At 41.4% G+C, this 21990-nt stretch overlaps 3 protein-coding genes across 7 annotated transcripts in view; 2 read left to right on the forward strand and 1 right to left on the reverse strand.

Moving 5' to 3' along the window:
* Nucleotides 1-21990, reverse strand: part of DOCK1 (dedicator of cytokinesis 1) — a 620463-nt gene that overhangs the window by 320569 nt on the left and 277904 nt on the right. The window lies entirely within an intron of this gene.
* The window catches only part of LOC127054057 (uncharacterized), a 511088-nt gene that overhangs the window by 140812 nt on the left and 348286 nt on the right, over nt 1-21990 (forward strand). The gene's annotated exons all lie outside the window — the stretch shown is intronic.
* INSYN2A (inhibitory synaptic factor 2A) overlaps nt 15106-21990 on the forward strand; it is an 82508-nt gene continuing 75623 nt past the window's right edge. Inside the window, exon 1 of one of the 2 annotated variants that reach the window (XM_050959512.1) lies at nt 15106-15802. The gene's annotated coding sequence lies outside the window, so the exon portion shown is untranslated. The other variant, XM_050959513.1, reaches the window with a different exon arrangement.

The following is a 21990-nucleotide window of genomic DNA, read 5'->3' on the forward strand; positions in this document are numbered from 1 at the left end:
GTGTGGACTAATGCCCATGTCACCGCTCTGCAGATCACTGAGATGGGGACAAACTTAAAGACGGTGAGTGAAGAAATCGATCTCATGGAATGTGTATCGAGTCCGGAGAGGGTCATGTTACAAATTTGGTGGCACTGTCAGATGCAATTTGAGACCCACCTGGAGAGCCTTTAGGATGAAATGGTGGAATCCTTACATCTTTATGCCATAGAGAGGAATAGCCTAGGGAACTTCCTGAAGGCTTTTGTCCTATCGAAGTAGAATGCAAGGGCTCTCCTAATGTCTAGGATATGTAGCATGGCTTCCCTATTGTCTCAGTGAGGCTTGGGGTAAAAAGTGGGAAGGTGAATAGACTGATTCATGTGAAATGAGGAGATCACTTTAGGGATGCAACCTGAGTGCAACCTTATCTGGGAAGAACACTGTGTATGAAGGATGCACCATCAGAACTGCTATTTCCCCTATTCTTTTAGCTGAGGTAACTGCAATCAGGAAGATTGTTTTCATCAATAGGTATGCTAGCGAACAGGTGGCCATATGTTCGAAGGGGGGCCTGTTCAGCCCTTTCAGCACTAGAGTGGCAAGGAGTGACGAGGGTGGCACCTGTAAGAAGAGGATCACTTTGCATGCATTGGCCAGGTTCTTCCACCAGTCCAAGGAGTTCTTGAACTTAATGGGCAGTGATAGGGATTCGTTCAGACACTCTCTGTTCGGACTGTAAACCAAACTGAAACACAGCTGTAGACATCACATGTGGAGTCTGGCGTGCGGAATCACTACTGTGCTTACTGCCACGTGCCCCAGGAGCTGGAGGCAGATTCTGGCTGGCACTTGAGGGCTGCATTGAGCTGGGTCTATAAGTGAGACCAGTGATAGAAACCTGTCTTGAGGTAGGATGGCTTTGCCTTGTAGCGTGTTGGCCCACATGAATTCCAGGTGTTGCACTGGTGTGAGGGTCAACTTCTGGGAATTGATCTGTATGCCCAGTTCCGTGAACAAGTGTATTGTGGCCTGGGTGGCTCGATGAGCCTCCTGAAGTGATTGGGCTCTGAGGAGACAATCGTCCAGGTAAGGGTAGAGCATTATCCCTTGTGATCGTAGATGGGTGGCCACCACTGAGAGAATTTTGGGACATACTCTTGGGGCTGACAAAAGTCTGAAGGGGAGAACTCTGGATTGGCAGTGGTCGTGTCCCAGAGTGAACCTAAGAAATGTCTGTGAGCTGGTAGTATTGAACTGTGAAAGTAGGCGTCCTGTAGGTGGACGGCCAAAAACCAGTCTCCCTGTTCCAATGATGGAATGATTGTTGGCCTTGGACTTTTGAGCTCTGACAAACTTGTTGAGAGCTCTGAGGTCCAGAATGGGTCTCCAACCTCTCTTCCTTTTGGGTATTAGGAAATAATGAGAATAGAACTCCTTGCCTCAGAGATGTTGAGATACTGGTTCTGTAGCTCCTAACTGCAGGAGCTGATCTAACTCCTTCTGTAGTAGACTCTTCTGAGTAGGGTCCCTGAAGAGAGACGAGGAAGGGTGTTGTGGAGGGCATAGGGAGGTGAAGTGGATCGACTAACTGGATCCGATGATCTCTAGGACCAATCTGTATAATGTTATGCGTTCCCAGGCACTGAAGAATGCTGCCAAACATTGGTCAAATGGGTGCATAGGCACAGGTAGTAGTGGGGAGAGGTTTCACAGTGCCTCAACCTGCCAGTCAAAAGTGGGGCTTAGGGACAGGTGGCTGGCTCGAGGATTGGAAGCCAGAAGGCTTCCATTTTGAGAATTTCCTTTTTTCTTTTTTACGGGCTCATAATGTCGTTGTGATAGGAATTGGAATGAATATGGCCTTTGTTGATAGTGAGGGTTAAAACATCTCTTTTGTCCCGGTGTGTAGATTCCACAGGTGGCCCTGGAATCCTTCTAGGAGTGGAGAAGTGTGTCATTCTTCTCAGTGAAGAGATTCACATCCTCAAAGGGGAGGCCCTCCAGTGTGGTCTGCACCTCCTTTGGGAATCCCGAAAGGTGAAGTCATAATGCCCGTCTTATCACCACAGCCGTGGAGATGGTCCTGGCTGCCATGTCAACAGCATCAAGGGCTGAATGCAATGTTGTTTTTGCCACCAGTTGCTCCTTCTGGATGATGGCCTTGAAGGAGTCCCAGGAACTCTCTGGCAGTGAATCAGCAAAGTCATTCAACATATTATAATTTGTGTAGTGGTACTTTGCTGTGAGTGCCTGGTAGTTGGCAATTCGAAACCTGTAAGATGGCCGAGGAGTACACCTGGATCTATGAAAGCCTCGTTGACTGGGAGGGCAATTTTGGAAACAGATGAAGCATGGAAAATATAGATGAGATTGTGATGTGGCTCTTTATGGCATGTGGAGGGTGTCCACCACTCTTTTCTTAGGTGTTACCTCCTCCTCTGTCTCCCTCTCCTGGTCCTCTATTTCTTGAGGTTCTGAGGCCCATGATGCTGTAGCGGAGGGACCCTGCCTGGAAAGCTCTTGGACAATGTTTGGTGCCCTTGAGGCAGACTTGCAGGGCACTACTCAGGGGTCCCAGTATGGCCACTACAGTGGCATAGGGCCTGATGGAGGTGCCTACAGGTGGCTGTACCAAGATGGTGGTTGTGTCATCTTGTGGAACATTCCCAGATCCTGTTGATAGTGAGTCCCATATGGAGCTTGGGAGGAGTACTGTGAAACTGGTTCTGGCTTGCTATCTGATCCCTCGCTTGACATCAGAGGGGCATGGCATAATTGTGGCTGGCCTTAGCTAGGTGCTGTGACCACAGTACCAAGGGGAGGAGAGTCAGGTGGTACCAACATACTAAGGTCACCTTATGGAATTCCACTGGTACTGAGCATCCTGGTGTTGGCAGCAATGCTGTGAGAAATAGGAACCGTGCTTGTACTGATCTCTCTGGTGCTGGGTGGACCAATGTCACTGGTTGTACCGATGTTGATTCATGTACCAGTAGCATCTTAGGGCACTTGCCCTTACCTCTCTGTACCAAAGATTGAGTGCCTGTGCCCAAAGGATCTGTGGGTATTGACGGTATAGGACACCAACGGTCGCAATGAGGCGTGGATGCCAGATTACCTTGATGCTGGTGGTGCCAAGGATACTAAGTGAGATGGTGGTCACTTTTGACTATCCCTGGGCTCACTGACGGGACTTCCCACTCTCTTTTGTGACTTGGGAGAAAAATCCCCTGACCGTTTCTTCGACCCACTATCCTTTGAAGTCAAAGGTTGAGGGGAAGACTCTTGCCCGCCAGAGGGCTGGAGTTGAGAGCCACCTCCATAAAGATGATTTTCTGGCGGAGCTATCTGTCCTTGCAGGATCTTGATCAGAGTTGCTGGCAGAGGGAACACTTTTGTTCTATGTGACCCTCACCGAGGCAGCAGATGCACTGAGATTGCTTATCCACGACCTGGATCACCTCGCTGAAAGTGTGACACTTCTTGAAACCTAGAGAGCCATATCCTTGTCCAATGCAAGAACAAAGTCTTTTCTTTCTCTTTTTTTAAAGACATGGCCATAGGAGTCAGAAGAAAAGCTAGAAGGTTTCTAAAAACTCAAATTTAACAAATGAAAGGGAGAGTTAACTATCAGCTAATGGACAGCTAAAGGCTCCGTCTCTAGTCAGGGACCACTGAGAAAGAACTAAGGATGGTCAGCCCTCGCACACTGGCTAGCTTCGTGGTACAGCACAAGAAGAGATAGCACACGTGCAGGCCAAAAAGACACTGCTACCAAAATTCTCTGATCATCAGCGCAGGAATGCAGGCACACCTACAGCGCAGCACTCATAGGGACACTATTAGAAAGCATTTAGGCTCCTAAATAGAACTGTTCTGATTTTGAAGGTGCTGACAACCTGCACATTCCACTGACTAGAGTACAAGTCTAGTTGGGTTGCTCAGCACTTCTGAAAATCAGGCCAATTCCACGGATGTGCCTACATATGATTTTGGAGCCTACCCTCAGGAAGTAAGGTCTGAGAATTTTGGCCAATACCATGTTTAATTGTGATTTTTCTATCTTGTTCAAAATCAGCACATTGTCAGAAATAAGTTAATAAATTTGATTGACCTTCCCCCATTTATATAGTTTACTTTTACTGTTTCACTAATCTCACAAAACTACATATTGTATTCATCTTAGACCGGTCTAATTCACGTCACTCCTGGTTTGTTTTTCCTTTCAGGATCTTCTGCATTAGTACCAGGCTGTGGTGTGGGTTTCCAGCATTCTATGGGAATATGTAAAAATATGAAAACTCACTGTTATATAATATTTTAAAAATAAAAACCATCTATATTTATATTAGAATTTGAGATAATCCAAACATTTTATTAAAGAAAAGCTAAACTGGGGCTGTGAAGAGTGTATGAACTTCTTTATAAAGTTCAATAATTCTTAAACAGAAAATTCAACTCAATTTATCTCTCCAATTAAATCAATGTTTTATGAAGGTATGGTGCCCTGCCAAAGGACAAAGTGTGAAGCAGGTGAAAATATTCAGGTTACTAACAAACAAACAAAATATGAAAAGTTACCAACATCTTAGAATGCGAAGATGGCAATAGGAACTCATTCCAAATTTCAAATAGTGCATGAATCACAAACTATTTTCTAAGTCAGTGGTGGGCAACCTGCGGCCCGTGAGGGTAATCCACTGGCAGCCGCGAGACAGTTTGCTAACATTGACCATCTTCAGGTACGGCCCCCTGCAGCTCCTAGTGGCTGCGGTTTGCTGTTCCCGGTCGATAGGAGCTGTGGGAAGCGGCAGGCTGCAGGGATGTACTGGGCACTGCTTCCTGCAGCGCCCATTGGCCAGGAACGACAAACCGCGGCCACTGGGAGCTGCAGGAGTCTGTGCCTGCAGATGGTCAATGTCAGCAAAATGTCTCGCGGCCTGCCAGCGAATTACCCTCATGAGTCGCGTGCGACCCACAGGCCACAGATTGCCCATCACTTCTCTAAGTGCAGTCAGAACCATAATCAGAGATTTTCTTACAAGACACTATTTCTTCCTTTATCCTTAGAATAGCTTTAGATACATTCCTATGATTCTTAGAGGATGATGAAACTGACCAGACAACAAAAAATATCAACAAAGTTCACAAACCACCACCCTAAAACTACGTTTCACAATACTCACAGCTTTTCAAGATATCTTAATAAAGTATGTTTTACATTTGCTCGTACTGAACAAATTGAACAAGGTGATTTATTATTCAGACGGGCACAAAAGATTTCTGAAATACAAAGAGAAGGACTATAAAGGCACAAATCATCAGTAATGATGACAAGCTAAACTGCCTTTCAAATATGAACAAAATGCAGGCATTTAGGGTATCATATATCATGGTCTCACAGACCCTCATTTATTTTCTACCCATAGAGACTGCCTGATAATTTAACTTGTGCTGTGTTTCACATCTGTTAAGAATCTCTTTATTAGGTAAGTGTTTCTTCAACTTGTATACAGAATAGAAAATTCTTTCAGGATCTCAGCCATTTGAAATTGAAACAAATAAATCTGTGCATAAACCGTTTCAGTCAAGACAATTATTTCCTTCACAATCATATTTGCACATTTAAAATGATTTTTTGCAGCACTGGTGCCACATAGAAAACTAAGGATCATATGAAAAAACCCTGCCCTTCACACCCAGAAGATAAGGGTTGCTCAATCCATATCAGTAACTAAAGCATTAACATTTACAGTGGTTTGTATTACTAATGTGATGGTATGCAGCTGAACACAATCAGTTTTAGCTGGTGGGATTTGTTGTTTTACTGTTTTTCCAATGGTCCGTGCAAAGCAAAATTAAGGTTAAGAACCAAATTCTACTCCGTTACACCAGTGTAAATACCTCCATGTTTACACTGACAGAACACAGCAGAATTTGGTCCTAAAAAAACTTGATAGCCTTAATTCAGCTGTTTAATTTATATATATTACTGAACATTATACTATAGTTTTCCATTTATCATTACATAGTTTAATCTTATACTCTTAACAATAAGACATATGTTAAATTAATCTTAATTCCTGGTCCTGCAAATAAGACGTGCAGTGCAGATTTCAATTAAACCACTGCAACTCTCTGCAGAGTTAGAATCTACACCAGGACATCTACTTCAGAAATGGGAGCGTAGTGACTATAGCCCCAATTCAGTAAGATACTGAAGCAAGTGCTTATTTTGAAGTATATCTATCTGTGGTACTTATATAATCCCCATTACCATAGTATCTGAGTGCCGCACAATTTTATCTTGAAAATATCCCTGTGAGGAAGTGCTATTTTAGAGATGGGGAACTGAAGCATGGAGAGAGTAAATGACTTGCCCAAGATCATAAAGGAAGTCTGTGGTTGAGCAGAGAACTGAATCCAGGTCTCCCACATTCCAGACCAGTATCCTAACCATTGGACCATCCTTCCTCTCTATTGAGGTCAATAGGACTTCACCTGTTTTTTGCAACATGGAATGTGCTTAATTACCTTGTACAATCATGGCTGCTACAAGAGGCAAGCAATGTTTAGAGTCACCTTAGCTAGTCAAAACATATGATGATAAAGTTCAAGAACTGCACATGTAACATTTCTTCTTCTTGAGTCCAACTACAGATAAATTGAGCCGATTTAGAAGGAAAGCTAAGCAACTATCACAGTGCAGAAACTAAAGTAATGACCTATTTAATTTCAGTGAAGATTCAGCAATATGAAAATAATTGCTTTTAGCAGAACATCTAATGATCGTGTTGGTCCCAAATGATTACACAAACGAACAGCTCACAGTTCACATCTGCATGTTTCAAATGAAACAAAACTCACTCTCTTTTCAACTAAATAAGGAGCAGCTAAGATTCTGATATCAAATCAGGCTAGTCCAAAACAATTATGTAGTCACAGTAATCTAGACTGCACATTTAATACTAGTAATTAAATTTGCTTAATAAAAATTATTTACATTATATCAAATGGCAAGACCAAAATTTTGAAGATTAGAAAAAGAACCACTAAGTTTTATTAACTTTTAGAAATAAAGGATAAGTCCTCAGCTTACTGTTGTCATTTGATATGTTACAATTTAATTGAGATATAAATTGAAACACAAGATTGGCAATTTCAATCATAAAACACAAGGCAAGTATGACAAATGTTTAAGGCATAAAACATGACAAGAACATGTATTAGACAAACTGAACAAATATAGACTTGTGAAACTAATTTTTGGTGTCCCCACAATTTGTATTATGAGGCGAGCTTGACACATACTTCATAAAAAATGTTCCCAAAATTTGACAAATTTCCCCCTTCACAAACTGTTCAGGAACTTTGATTTATATTAACTTGAAATTTTCTCTGCAGTGTAATTTTGAAAGGATTTTGAATTATGCAGGAACTAAGTTTACTCTCTATATTTGCTATTTATTATTCTCACTCTGACTGATCACCATAGTCACACAGTATTTTTTTTTGATTGGATGAATATGTAATGTAATCAAATTGCTGAGCATTAGATTCTCTCAGAGATAAGGTGGGGCCATTTTTGGAATTATAAATAGCTTTGCTATCAGGATTAAGGAATTAGAACGTCATAAATCTTTTCCCTTTGGGGCCCCTTGAGTTAGGTCTTGCCACAGAGATCACACCCCCAAAAATCTGTCTATTGTAACATTATTGGTTAGATTACATAAGAGGTAACTTTCTTGTTATACAGTCAGAACATAATTGCATGTGGGATGCATGTGCATAGTCCAAGCTTTGAAGGGTGCTGCCAGATCATGTCCCAAGGCTCTAGTCAGGGTTTGGGGGCACTTATAGTTGCTAAGTGTGCAGTTACCTACTCTTGTCAGTCTCATTTAGCTCTTTTAGTATCAGAAACATTAATTCATTTTAAGATTTTGGTAATACAATCCTCACATCATACTGTGTCACTTTTAACCACAATACCAGGGGTTCTCAAACTGGGGGTCATGACGTTATTACATGGGGGGATCACAAGCTGTCAGCCTCCACCCCCAAACCCTCCTTCACCTCCAGCATTTAGAATAGTGTTAAATATTTTTAAAAATGTTAATTTATAAGTGGGACAAACCCTTACATAAGAAAGGGGTCATCAATACAAAAGTTTGAGAATCACTACATCATACACCTCTACCTCGATATAACGCTGTCCTTGGGAGCCAAAAAATCTTATCGTGTTATAGGTGAAACTGTGTTATATTGAACTTGCTTTGATCCACCGGAGTGCACAGCCTTGTCCCCTCGGAGCACTGCTTTACCACATTATATCCAAATTCATGTTATATCGGGTGGCGTTATATCGAGGTAGCGGTGTACCCAATCCTATATATAGCAATAATTAATGGATCTACAAAGTGCATGTACTCAATTAAATGGTTTTCAATTTTCTATAACCTATCACCACTATTCATTACAGTCATTGTCACAAGCACAATAATAATTAACAAAAGTTAGTGGGTTGCTTCACATAGCTGTGCTGCAGATCTCAGAAACTGGCATGTTCCTGAAGCAGGCAGAAGAGGATGCCTGTACCCTATAATTTTTTATAATTGGAGATATACCTATCTCCTATAACTGGAAGGGACCTTGAAATGTCATTGAGTCCAGCCCCCTGCCTTTGCTAGCAGGACCAATTACTGATTTTTGCCCCAGATCCCTAAGTGGCCCCCTCAACGATTGAACTCACTATCCTGGGTTTAGCAGGCCAACGCTCAAACCACTGAGCTATCCCTGCCCCCTGTTCAGAATGAGAGGCTTGCTAGCCATTTGACAGAAGATGGAAATATACTATGTGATCCACTTAAAGATTCTCTGCAATAGGTTGGTGTGCTGGATATGACCACAAAGATGCAGGGAGATGGCCTAAATGTCTTGGTGTTATTGAGGTACTGTTGAAGCTCTGGGGGTTTCCAAAGTATGAAACTTTTTTCTCCTGGTGTTAAATGTGGTTTTGAGAAGAAGCCTGGTAAGGTTTAAGTGGAATTCCAAGACTACCTTGCGAATGAATTTGGAATATGATCTGAGAACTATCTTGTCCCTAAGGACAGACATGTAAGACAGTCTGGGCATAAGAGTTTGCAGTGCATCTACTCTCTGTGCTGATGCAATGTCCACAAAGAAGACCATCTTGATGGAAAAATGCTGCACTGAGCACTCTGACCATGGTTCCAAGGGAGGTTCCACGAGGCTTTCCTTTAGAAAGACAGTGTTGAGGCCCCACACTGGTGGCAGACCTCTGACTGGAATGAAAATATGAAGGAGGTCCTTGAGAAATGTGGAAAACACAAGGTCTTAAGAAGACCAACTCCACCTCTACTGGAGCATGCCATACACATATCAGGTGGACCTTAACAGAGTTAAATGTTAGGGCTCTATGTTTCAGGAGCAGCATATAGTCCAAGATCTTCAGTATTAGGACTTGCACAGGGTCAATATAATTTTGAGATGTCTGTATGGAGAATCTTCCATTTCAATGAATAAGTTTTTCTGGTGGAAGGTTTCCTGCTTTGTATGAGAATTTCTTGAACTTGTAGGAAACAGCATCTGTCTGTAATGAATAGCCAGCCAACATCCAGATCTTCAGTGGCAATGACTGTTGGTCTGGGTGCAGTATCTGACCTTGGTTCTGAGATGATATATCCAGGCAAGACATGGCATGTACGGAAGGAAATCAGTAACAAATCTAACATCCAAAACTGGCCATACAGGGCTATTATAATCATGGAAGCCGTGTCCCATCTGATCTTGGATACTATTCTGTGGATTAGAGGAATCAGTGGGAAAGCATATAGGAGCCTGCAACACCACCAAAGGAGAAAGGCACCTAGCAGAGAGCCCAAGCTCAAGCCCCCCCTGGTTCAGACATTCGAACACTTCGTGTTATCATCTGCAGCAAACAAGTCTATGACAGGAATCCCCCACCGACAGAATATTCTAAAAGATGATGTTTCAGCCTCATGGCTCATAACTTGCATGTTCTAATGTAGAAAAACAAGCAAACAAACATCTGCTCAATATATTCAATTCTTTAAGGCCAAAGGGACACCTGTGTCCATCCTTCAGGGGGATTACAGGATGGACCAGCCTAACGTCTGCCATGATAATTAGCCCTCTACAGGGAATCTGTATGGGAAGAGGAGCAGAGGGGGAGGGTCTGACTAACAGAATTCAGTCCAGATGTGTTGGATCAGTTTGTGGTAATTGAATAGAATAGATCAGAAGTTGTTCTGAAGACTTTGGAATGCTTCAAACACGTTTCCTGAGCAAAAAACTAGCAGGCTGGATGCTTGCCAGGTTCTGCCTTGCTGCTACAAATGGTAAGAGAGAAACTAGGAAGGATCGCAGCTGCCCCACACTTTGTGTCCTAGTATAGGAACATAAGGAGACATAGGACGCCTGCGTAACCCCAAAGGGTACTGCAATTAAAAAACAAAAATAAACTGTGGCCTTGTGCAAAAGCACATGTGCACTTAAAGTGGGATCCAATGTAACTCAAAGAACACATATACTCAAAGAAAAGGAAAATTCACAAGCAAAAAGTTTTGTTAACATGAAGTTAACAAGGTTGCAGACACTCAGGACTCTGTGCCCCCATTACATTCCAGAATGTGAATTCAGTTTCCAAAAAACAAAAACTACCAAATCAGGAAATGCTGATTTGAAATGTTCTTACAAGAATGTTAGCATTACAGATAAAACATAACACAAACATTAGAAAATCAGGAAATGGGGAGTTAAGGTGACACATCCCTCACAACACAACCACCTTAACTCTGCCCTGGTAGGGATGCCAAGAACAACTTGGAACATCATAGAACCTTATGCATCCCTAACAAAAGCTGCTATTTTGTCTATGTACTCTGAACTCTAAATCAGAACCAGAGCTATAAGAGTAACTAATTTTTTGTTTTGGTGGCTGAACTGAAGTTTTTATTAAAAAAATTCATTTCAACTGAAACTGTTTGACCTGAAACTAAAGATTTTGTTAACATATTTTTAAATCTCTTTAAAATATTAAAGTGCAGTAAAATTCTACACAAAAAATGCATTTCAAATAAAAAATCATAACTGAGTGTTTCTGGTGGGGTTTCCCAACTGAAACAGTTCAGCAAATTTGACCAATGAGCCCAAATCTGTCAAAAAAGAAGAAAAAAATGAACCCGAAAAACACTTTTGCACAAAAAATTTCACCCACCTCTAATGAAGACTGATATCCATACATAATCCATCAACATGCTTGCAGATATATGAAGAGATAAAAGGGACAAGATCCTGTGATTTTCGTGTGAGACTCCTCAGGGCAGAGTCAACGTTGTCTGATCATTTCACAGATAGGACAAAACAACAATGAAACTATCTGCTTTCTCAGTTAATATCAGAACTATTTGTATTTTTCTCTCTCAAATATCATTGTGATTTTTGTTGTTGTTGTTGCATATCATTACACAACACATGTACTCATTAATGTCTCTCCCAGGACAAAATATTTGCAAATGGAATGATGGGAGCGACATTTTTATTTTAGTTTGTATTTTGCAGCAATGAGGATTGCTTACTCTGTTATCATGGACTTGTGTTGTCACTTATACTCTTGCAAAAGGAGGTTAAAATGCTCCTACTTTTATTCACTAGCATTTTATACCCACTTTGTACTGGTGCTAATGACTACGCAATGTGCAGGGCAACAGAGAATCTGGTCCATGATCTGTAGTGGGAAATCCCTTCTTATTCCCATGACCTTCTTCAGAAAAGGGCAGTTGCTCCACAGGCTAGTAATGAGTTATACTTCTTAAGAGTACTCAGCACTGGGCGAACAGCCACTAAATGTGATTGAGAGGAAGACAAGGATGCTGTTTCCAACTGCCACTTTTGTCAGACAGTTCTATAATTTCATCCGTGGGCTTTAGGTTATATGGCAACAATATTTTCCTTCAGCATCAAACATTACGTCTCTGTGATGCTATTTGTGCAGTTCACATCTTGTGTGTGTGAAGAGGGCTTTGCTTCTATTATTGTTGCGGCAATTGCTGCTGTCACAAAGTTCTATAACTTAATTCATGGGCCTTAACTTATCTAGATAAAGATTTGATCATCATATTATGTAATGTTGCCAATGCCTGTATGTAGAGCACACCTGGGCACAACGTTGCTTTGGTACACACAGAAACACAATGAGGAGAGATCCTGGTGGTGAAACAGACTGTCATCACTGAAAAAGAAAAATTAGAAGACATTTTGGACAGCGGAAATTCTTCCCACCCATTTCTTTGGAAATTACACTGTGAAAAACCCTGTCAGACCACAAGCTTTCTTAGCGTTGCCATCTCCTAACAATGTCAACAAGGCAGAAAATGTGAAAAGGTGCTGCAGCAGTGGACAGAAAATGCACAATAACACTTCCAGCCACTATCCCGGTACAACAGAAGTACATGCACCCAATCAAGAGGGTGTTTTCTACAGGGGCTTTTCCAGCACAATTCCTAGTATTGGTGCAGTATAAGGCGTGAAGGAAGGTGAGGGAATGAGCCAGCAATATGAAGAAATGAGATACTACAGTGGTGGTGGCAAATCCTGCAAACAAGTTCCAGTTGTGGGACAATAGGCTAATAAGCAAATATCACATTGTGGAGAAGACGTGTCCTAAAACAGGAAGCTATACAGTACAGGAGATGGTGCTTAACGTGTGCTTCACCAAAACAAGCCACAGACACAGGAAATATTATTTCTAAAAAACAAGACAGATCGCTGAGGGGTGCACATTTTTAGTATCACCTAGGGAAATCTACCTCTCACTGGCTGCTTTCCCCACTTGCCTGCATCCTGAAGAAGAGCAGCCAGTCAGGGTTGCTGCAAGAAAGAGACAGAGCTCTTCCCCTGACCTCTCCAGACATCATTCTCACAGGAGAGGAGGGGCAGGAAGAGGGTGGGGGGGGGAAGCAGAAGGAGCCCAGCATCTCAGGACAGCCCTGCTCCCCACTCCCTCTTCCCTCCTGTGAGTAAGGGTTGGTTCTTCTGCTGCTCTCCCTGCCCCCCCTTTAATGTCCAACCTGGGAAGGGGCATAAGGGACCCCACTGAAACTGCTCCCCCTCCCACCTCCAGGCCTGAGAGAGGAGACTGAAAGAGCTCAGGAGATGCAGCAGAGGTTGGAGGCGGCAGAACAGGTGACAGGGCAGAACTGATCAGAGTCTAGAGGGGGCAGAATTAATTGCTGGGCAAGGGTAGGCAGTTGTGGGGATGATGAATCGCCCGATCCCCCTCCCCTCACCCACCCATTTTCAGATCACTTTAAACATAATTGCTAAATACTGGAAAACTCAGCCCAAGGATCTGGGTTCCCAGGAGACAATACTCAGATCAGATAGCTTCGCAAGAATTCTGTCCTGCCTGCCAGACAGATTTAGTTAAACATCAGTAAATTCCAATGGGTGTGGCATGGCCAATCACAAAATCTCTGTCCTCCTCTTTGAAATGCTGTTGGGGACCCAGGGGAGAGGAAGAGAGGGATGGAAATTCTAGGTAAAGCAGCACAAGGTGGGGTTACATTGCTTTGTCAAACTACTTCAGTTCCAACCTAGACCCATGCTCCTTAGAGATCAGAAGCAAGTGAAAACCTGTGTGTTTATTTTGCATCTTGAACATCCTTTTCTAGCTAATAGCTTTGAGATAAACACTCCACTGAATTCCCAAATGCACCAACATCACCTACTTTGCAGTACATACCGGAAAAAAAATAAAGGAAGAATGGCTGTGATTTGATTCTACTGATTCAGTAATTTCTCAATAATTCAACACATTGTTGCAATGCTTGCACATAAAGTATACTGAATAAAAATGGATATCACTCCATGCATATGGTTTAACAAAAATTAAACAGATACCAAAAATTATAGATGAATTTAAAGTATAACTAAAAATAACATAATAACTGAAAATTTTCTATGATTTTCATTGTATTTTCTCATCAATTTAAAAAGATCAAAATATCCAAGCCACATTTTGTTTGTTTTCATTTCATTTACCTGCACTTCTAAATTTGCTATGCTTGTTTGGTCACGAGAAGCTTTTCAAGGTTGTTGATCTTTAGTTATATTTCACTTGTATATTTTGTTGTTTTCCTTGCTTGTACCCCCAGAACCACAGGTTGCTATTATATATATTATCCCAGGGGTTCTCGACCTTTTTCTTTCTGATGCCCCCCCAACATGCTATTAAAAACTCCAGGACCCAGCAAGGCAGTCTTGGGGGTCTAGCTGTGAAGTGAGGAAGCCTCAGATTCAGGGCTTCAACCGCTGGGGTGTATGCCAGGGCTTTAGCCCCATGGGGTGAGGGGGCTCTGGGCTTCAACCCCATAGAGTGCTGGAACTAGGGGTTTCTGCCCTGCGGGGCGGGGTTGCTTGGGGCTCTGGGCTTTAGCCCCATGAGTCACGGGGCTCAGGAATTCTGCCTTGGGGAGCACCAGGGCTTCTGCCCCACAGGTGAGGAGACTCAGGATTTCTGCCCCAGGAGCTTGGGGCTTTGCACTCCGGACACGAGCCCCATGGGGTTGGGGAGCTCAGGGCTTTAGCCACAGGGGGCAAGTGGGCATGGGCTCAGAGCTCTGGGCATTCACCCTATAGGTAGCCCTGTGGAGTCAGGGGCGGGGGGGGGGGGGGGGGCTCGGGGCTTCTGCCTCTGTGCGGCAGGGGTCTTGGGGCTCCAGTCTTTAGCCCAGCAGGGCAGAGGGCTCCAAGCTTTAGCTGTGGGGTATCAGCACTCGGGGGCCCTGCTCTGCAGACCCCCTGAAACTGACTCAGGCCCCCCTGTTTGAGAACCGCTGTGTTACACTATACTTGTGAATACACTCACACAAAAGCCAAAAAGATGTTAATTCAACTCAACACACTAGTACAGTCTCCGGCATTGTCTTGCAGCTTTGTTTACACTGAAAGAGTGACAGACTCATGGCTCTGATGTAGGCTAGTAATAAAGAAAAAGTACATAAAATTCCAAAAGAAGAATTTCTTCACATATGTTAGACTATGATTCCCTCCTTGTGCGAATTAGAAGCCAGTGTCACGGCTCCTCCCCCCTCCTCCCTCACTGGACCCAGAATAATCATCAACCATTATTTTAAGATCTGCACGTTAAACTCAACAAGTTCCTTGTCACAGCCCGTCCACATCAGAGTGAGTGAACACGAGAACTCTCCCTAGTGGAGAACCGGCGCCAGTGGCTGCTGCCTCTGCCTGGCTGCGAGACACACACACACCGCTCTTCCTAGCACCACATCACACGCCACGGTCTCTCCCATCGCTCATGCATTTCCAAAAGTAGCAGGGAATTCAGCTTCATCAAATCATCTGCCTGCAAAGACAGGAGCATTACAGAGATGCCTTCATCCTGACCAGATCCGGAACCCAGATTGGAAACGGTGTCTGCTGAAACGACTCCCCACTCCTCCCCCCACCGTAGGATTCGCGATCTCAGTGAAGACTATTGCAGAAAATGAGGACATTTCAGGAGTGCGTGGCTGCCGCCGCCGCTGCCTAGAGGCGAACGCTCTCTTGGTCACAGCTGAATAAATGTCTCAGTGTGATAGCTAAAGGGGTGGTGGTGATCAAGTCTCCGGAAAGCAAAAGAACATTTCCAGCCGGTCTATCTTGCAGTAGATGCTCTACACCCGTGGATCGTTTCCCTGCAAGCTTGCAGAAGTGAACGGAGAGAAATGCATCACAAAGGAATTGCACAGACTTTTAGTTATTTTTAAGGCAGCGTAAGGTAAGCTTCCCACTGCAATTAGACATGTTACCCTGAACTGTACTGCTACCGACAGACCTGGAGGGATCAGACAGTCTGCTTTGCCACCTCCCTGAGAGGGGATTCGTGCAAATAGTGAGTTTCCAGGTTTTCATAATTAAAACTTCTTAGTGAAAAGTGTAAAGCCGCTAAGCCTAAATGTTTGAGGAGGGGCTGTTATGCAATAGTATTTGGCTGCCTGGGAATAGGTATTGCATCCTGTAACTTTCATGACAGGGCTGAGGAAATATCACTGTGCGTCCAAACCATTTCTTTGTTCTAGAAAAATACCACAGCTTCAGCTACTAAAACACCTTGCCAGCGGATTAGTAGTTAAAAGAATTTTCAGAAGATGCACAAGGTGCTTCAGCCTTACAGGATTGATTACAACTACCACGGCTTATTAACTTTTCTATTATAAAGCCCAAATAGAGCCCCAACACAGAGATTATAATTATACCTACCTATAAAACATGGTAATGAGATTATTACCAAGCAGATTTCCTTCCCAGTAACTTGCTGTAAAGTACTGGGGCAGGGGAACACACACCTTGCTCTGGCTTTGAAGCTCCTAGCATTTTCTGAACTATTAGTATAGTTGGCAAACAGTGGCTCTCACCATTTAATATCCCCAACCCCCTACCGCCTAACACATTTCAATTCGAGACGGCATGAAAATGTAGCAGACCAACAGGACAAAGGTTAGCAAAACATCAAGCACCAAAGTCAGAGACTGCCTCGGACCTTGCATCTTGCTGCTTCATGCAGAGGGGGTTCTCCTGTGACCTCAGCGTCTCTGTTTAATATAATACTACAGAGAGCTCCAATAATAAAGGGGGAACTCGGATTGTGTTTAGCCTGGATTTGCAGGGGGTGGAGAACCATGACAAAATAGGGCATCTTTGCATTCTGCAAAGCAAGAAACAAATTCTCAGCTTCTGTCAATGTCTCCCAAGAGGTCTGTCCCAGTAGAACTGCGGCTCCTCTCTCTGCCAGGGGAGCGGGAATAGGCAGTGAAGCAGTTTAATTCGACCTTCTATGTCTAAACAGCTTAAATTCTGTGTAACCATAACCGAGAGAAATTTAACTCATTAGGCTCTGGGATCTGGAAGTTTGAAAAAGATCCATTTTTTAAACTCCCATGATTATATTATTTTACACCTGATCACTGGAAGGCACCAACAAAACAGACAACAGTAAAATATCACATCAGTATTGGAGATTTATTTCCTTCCTTTCAGTGTTTCATTGTGGTTACCTTTCATATTTACTATCAGTGTCAGGGATGCTGTACCTATGAAGGTTAAAACCTAGACGTTGGGTGAAAAACTAACCAGTAAATTACATGCCATAACCATTCCAATTTGTATTCTACACATTAAAATTAATGTAACATTAATTTCAAACCACAAAAATATGTCTGTAAAAATTCTCAGCATGGAGAATCATAAGCCTTATCGTACTCTTGGTGTTATACTGACTGTATTCCACCAATATGCTAATGTTTCACTTTCTTCACAACAACAGTATTATTCTCTGGCCCGATTGGCAATTAGAGTTTGAAAAGTTGTTTATTTTAGTATATCTTTTAAAAATATATGCAAGCAGCTCAAATAATGAAAACTGTCATCTGAATTTTAACTAGATATTACTAATTTAGCATCTAGAGGTTTACACTCTATATGGATGACATTGTTAGTCATGCCGGTTCTATTAAAAGCAGATTATGAACATTTCTAATGCAGCTACTCACACTGAACAGTTTCTTAAATATAATTACAGGATACAGTTTTAATGCGCTTCTGCATTTAAAGGATATTAAATCATCTAATGAAGACTCAGAACTGCTGAAAGCTTACAGCACAGAAAATATTTTTATTTTAGTAATGACATCATTATGTCCTTGATTGGGGGGGGAACCTGTTATCACTGCTTTTAAATTTTAACATGATTAACAAAATAATTCTAACTTTTAATAAAACAGGACCCACTTTGCATGTCCACCCCCCCAACATATAGAAGAGTAGCCAGGTGACAACAAGCCACCTGATAAAGAAAGTATTAGTTACTAATCTATGGGAACATTTAAACTGTTCAGCAATTGACATTCAATGCACAGGTCTGCTCCTTAAGCAAGTGCTTCACAGGATCATCTTTGTGGTTTGCAATTTAACTATTTCACTGACAGTGGCACCTTTCAGAATAATATAATATCTAACAAATTTGGAGAAAATAAGGAGATTAATTCTCACTGAAATTACTGTGTACAATGAAAACATGGCCAACAGAACCACAAGCCTCTGCACAAGTGATGAATCACAAAGCATGTGTACTCCTCTTAACACGCACCACAGTGGACAGAATTCTATTGGTCACCAAAACACACTGTCACGTCACTTGGAAATCCAAACTCAGCAACAGACTTTATATATTTAATGTTGAGACACCAATCATTTTTTGTATAAAAGGTATTATTCTTAAAATAAGATAAAAGCAGAGTTACACAATAGTAACATAAAGCTCTGATAGTGCCACTGTAGTGACCACTGAGATAATGAAAGTCAATGAAATCGATTAGCTTGCCAAAAATCTATGCTAAAACATAAGCAGAGCCCTGCAAAGCAATTGAGCTGTGAAATCTCAAGGCAATTCCTTGATAGGGACCAGTTAGCTTGGGTAATCATATAAATTTTACAGACCTGAGGCAAATCACAGTAAATCTAAAAAAATGTACAACGTAAAGACTCCCCAGACAAAATTTGCTTAATTATTTGTTAAGACTGTGTTATTTATTTCATGCCTTCTGATAACTACAATTTAGTTAACCAGCTGAAATCCCACTGAGACACTAAACAAAAACATGGATGCAGCAAACCTGTTTCATAGCACATAAGTCCTTTACATTTTATTGCATCCACCTTTCCAATTTAGTACAGTTATTTCTTTTAGAGATTGAGATCACAGGTGTATTTTAGAGTGAAATCCTGAAGTGGTGAATTCAGTGGGAGTTGAAGATACTAATCTCTCAAGAACTGGTCCTTCAGTTTTTTTTTGTAATTGGATAAAATACAGGACAACATGGCAACATACAAAGCTAGAACTAATCTGATATTCAAATATTTTTGTGAAGTCTTGAGATTCATTATTAATTACAGAATATAACCAGATGCATTTTTATTATAGTGGAACATCTCTACATTGAAGTCAATTTACTGCAAATTTTACTACACTCAGAAAGAGAATAGAATCTCTTCTGATCCCTTAATGCTTTCAAAAACGGTATGACTACTTTATGCATATGCACAGCACAAAGTCAGGGGGATCACTGGCTTAAAATCAGCTATTATTCAGTTATGCACATAAGCACAAATCTCACAGGCGAAGATAACTAGTTGTAAAAAACAATACAAAGACCTAAAAGCTCATTTTGATGTCCTTCCTTGTGCATACTTTTCTCCTTGAGCTGTGGAGAGAGATATTGGGCCTGATTTTGCTGTCATACCAATTTTAAAACTAGGCTCACAGACTTCAATGCAATTGGTCCTTATTTACACCCAGTGTAAGTTAAAGGGAAGTCAGGATCATTTAATCAGTCAGAGATGGACAGAACCAAAACCCCAGGTCTGAATATTCCCACGTTTGGGGAAATTTAGATCCCAGATGTGTGGCTTGGGTCCCTTTCTAGTTATAATATAGACTTTCTTATGATTGTTAAGAGTCCACAGAGGAAGTGGGAGAGGAGTGTGCATTCTCACTGGGAAATGCTAAACTATTAAATACAACACCAATTCCTAACTTTAAGCTATAGTATATGCCAATTCCAGTGGCATCCTACATCAGCGGGTTTCCAAACCCACCCCAGATGAGACCAGAAACTGTATGAAATGTCTTATCAATGCTGTGAATATATGTGCACGTACACTGTACTATTTAAGGGCCTGATCCTGCAAATCCTTATTAACATGAGTAGTCCTGTTGAAGTTACTGAAACTCAGTAAAGGATCCCAGAACCAGACTCTAATGTGCTCTCTGGAATAATATAGTCATTAATTTTGAATGTATTTACTTGCTTGGCTAAATGCAGATATATTTTTATAGGGAAGTTTCTATGGAAAAAATGTTAGACTCTTTAATCATTTACTCCTAAGTTTAAATGCATTAGACTAAGGATGTATTTGGTAAAAAAAATAGCCTATGAGATGGCTAAGAAATAAACCTCAACCAAAAATATGCACCCATCCTTTTGTACTTCACGTCCAGGAGAGCTGCCATCCCAGTGAGACATCATAAAACATTCTAAGTAAGGGCTGTGATACACCCAGACAAATAATTCCTTAGATTTTCTGCACAAACATTACCAAACGAGTTTACCATTTCTTACTTCTCTCCCTAAAATGAGTCTTCATTAAGCAATCTAAAGATCTGCACTTACACAACAGACCCAACAAAATAGGCAACTTTCCCACCTGATAAGAAAAAGTCCTACACAACCTACGTAGTGTCAAGATAAAACCCCTTCCTGGAGTTTGACATTATATACAAATTAACGTAAATACCAGCCCAAACCTTCTCCACAAGCTTGGCTCTCCCTCGGGTTTCTGCTTTAGATCAGCCTGACTCTTAAGTCTTTTCTGTGTCAGACCCATGATTCCTCTTCTCAGGGGAGCACTCGCTCTAAGGTATACTTCCTCCCTTTTTAATGGCCTTCCGTCTGGATGGCCTTTTCTTTAGGTTTGATCTTGCTGGTAGGTGTTATGGGGTGGGGACAACTTCATTCCATCAATCCCTTCTGCCACAGTCCACCCCATCACAAGATGGCGTTTCTGGCTCTAATTGTCTGTGTTTTTTAACTTTTTCTTTATCTGGCTTATCTTTCATTTTATCCATTATTATTATTTATTAGTTGTACTGTGGTAGCACCTAGAGGACCCCACTCCTACCTCGATTTTTACATCAGTGTCCACATCTGTAAAATGGGGGTGGTGATACATACCTCCCTTTGTAAAGCTTTTCAAGATCTACTGATGAAAAGAGCTAGGTGGTAGTGTTGTTTGGAAGGAAAAGAGGAAGGGGGAGGAGGAAGCTGATTTTGACTTTTTTCCTTCTTAAGGATCAGCGTAAATATCAGTCGTCAAGTTACAAAACCAGATGCTAAAAACTGATTTTAAAAAGATAGCCTACGTGAAATCCACTTTCATGATCTGAAAGATGAGTGGGGGGAAATGTCAAAAAATAAAGGATGTGAACTATCCAAATTTCATGGTTATTCTTTCGCCTCTCTATCCTCCCACATTTATGACAATTAAGTGTACCAATTTGTAGAACTCTTACAGAAAGACGTGCATCAGTGAACAAGCAGTTGACATCATGCATAGGCTACTGCTTGTATTATATGTTCTCCTCCTCTCCTTTTCATTTTCTTGTAACTTTCAGGAAGCCAACAGAGCTTATAAATCACTAATGAAAAAAAGTAGGACCAAAGATTCGAAACAGACATTGCTAAGATATATGACAGTTAAAGACTTAAGCAAGCACATAGAAAATAAAATGCTACTTTTCCAATGTATGTATATAAAAATTAATGTTCAAAGATGTAACACCACATTATTTTGGTGTCTCAAGCATCTTTCAGTCTGATGCCAAATTGATCATTAACAACAAACTTTTTCATTTCTGAAAAAAAAATATTACAGAGGTAATGACATCTGCACAGGTTTCACTCAACAAGCAGGCACTTCTGATGTTAAAATTCTTTGACAGCAACCTTCAAAATCAAAACAACTAATCAGTAGTTCAATCATGTGAGACATCTGCCTAGAAACAAATCCTAATTGTATATTTTAAAGAAGTAAAACCTTTTGCTATTAAAAAAAAAAAGTTATACTGTTTCTAACTAAATATAAACAGGCCCATAATGAAAACTCTAGAATTTCAGATCCAACTTTTGTGATTGACACCTAACTAAAATAGGTTGCACCAAAACGCTGGATTCTCAACTAACCGCAACTTTGGATCAATATCAATCTGGATCTAAACATTGCCATTCAGCTCTCTCTCTCAAAAATCCCCATCATCACCTAGACCAGATAAGTATTTAAACAGAAAAGCATACCATAGAAATAATTCTGCCAACTGTATGACTTAATACATCTTTTATCTCTAACTTCTCC

This window comes from Gopherus flavomarginatus, chromosome 6 (genome assembly GCF_025201925.1).
Source record: "Gopherus flavomarginatus isolate rGopFla2 chromosome 6, rGopFla2.mat.asm, whole genome shotgun sequence".
NCBI lineage: Eukaryota > Metazoa > Chordata > Testudines > Testudinidae > Gopherus > Gopherus flavomarginatus.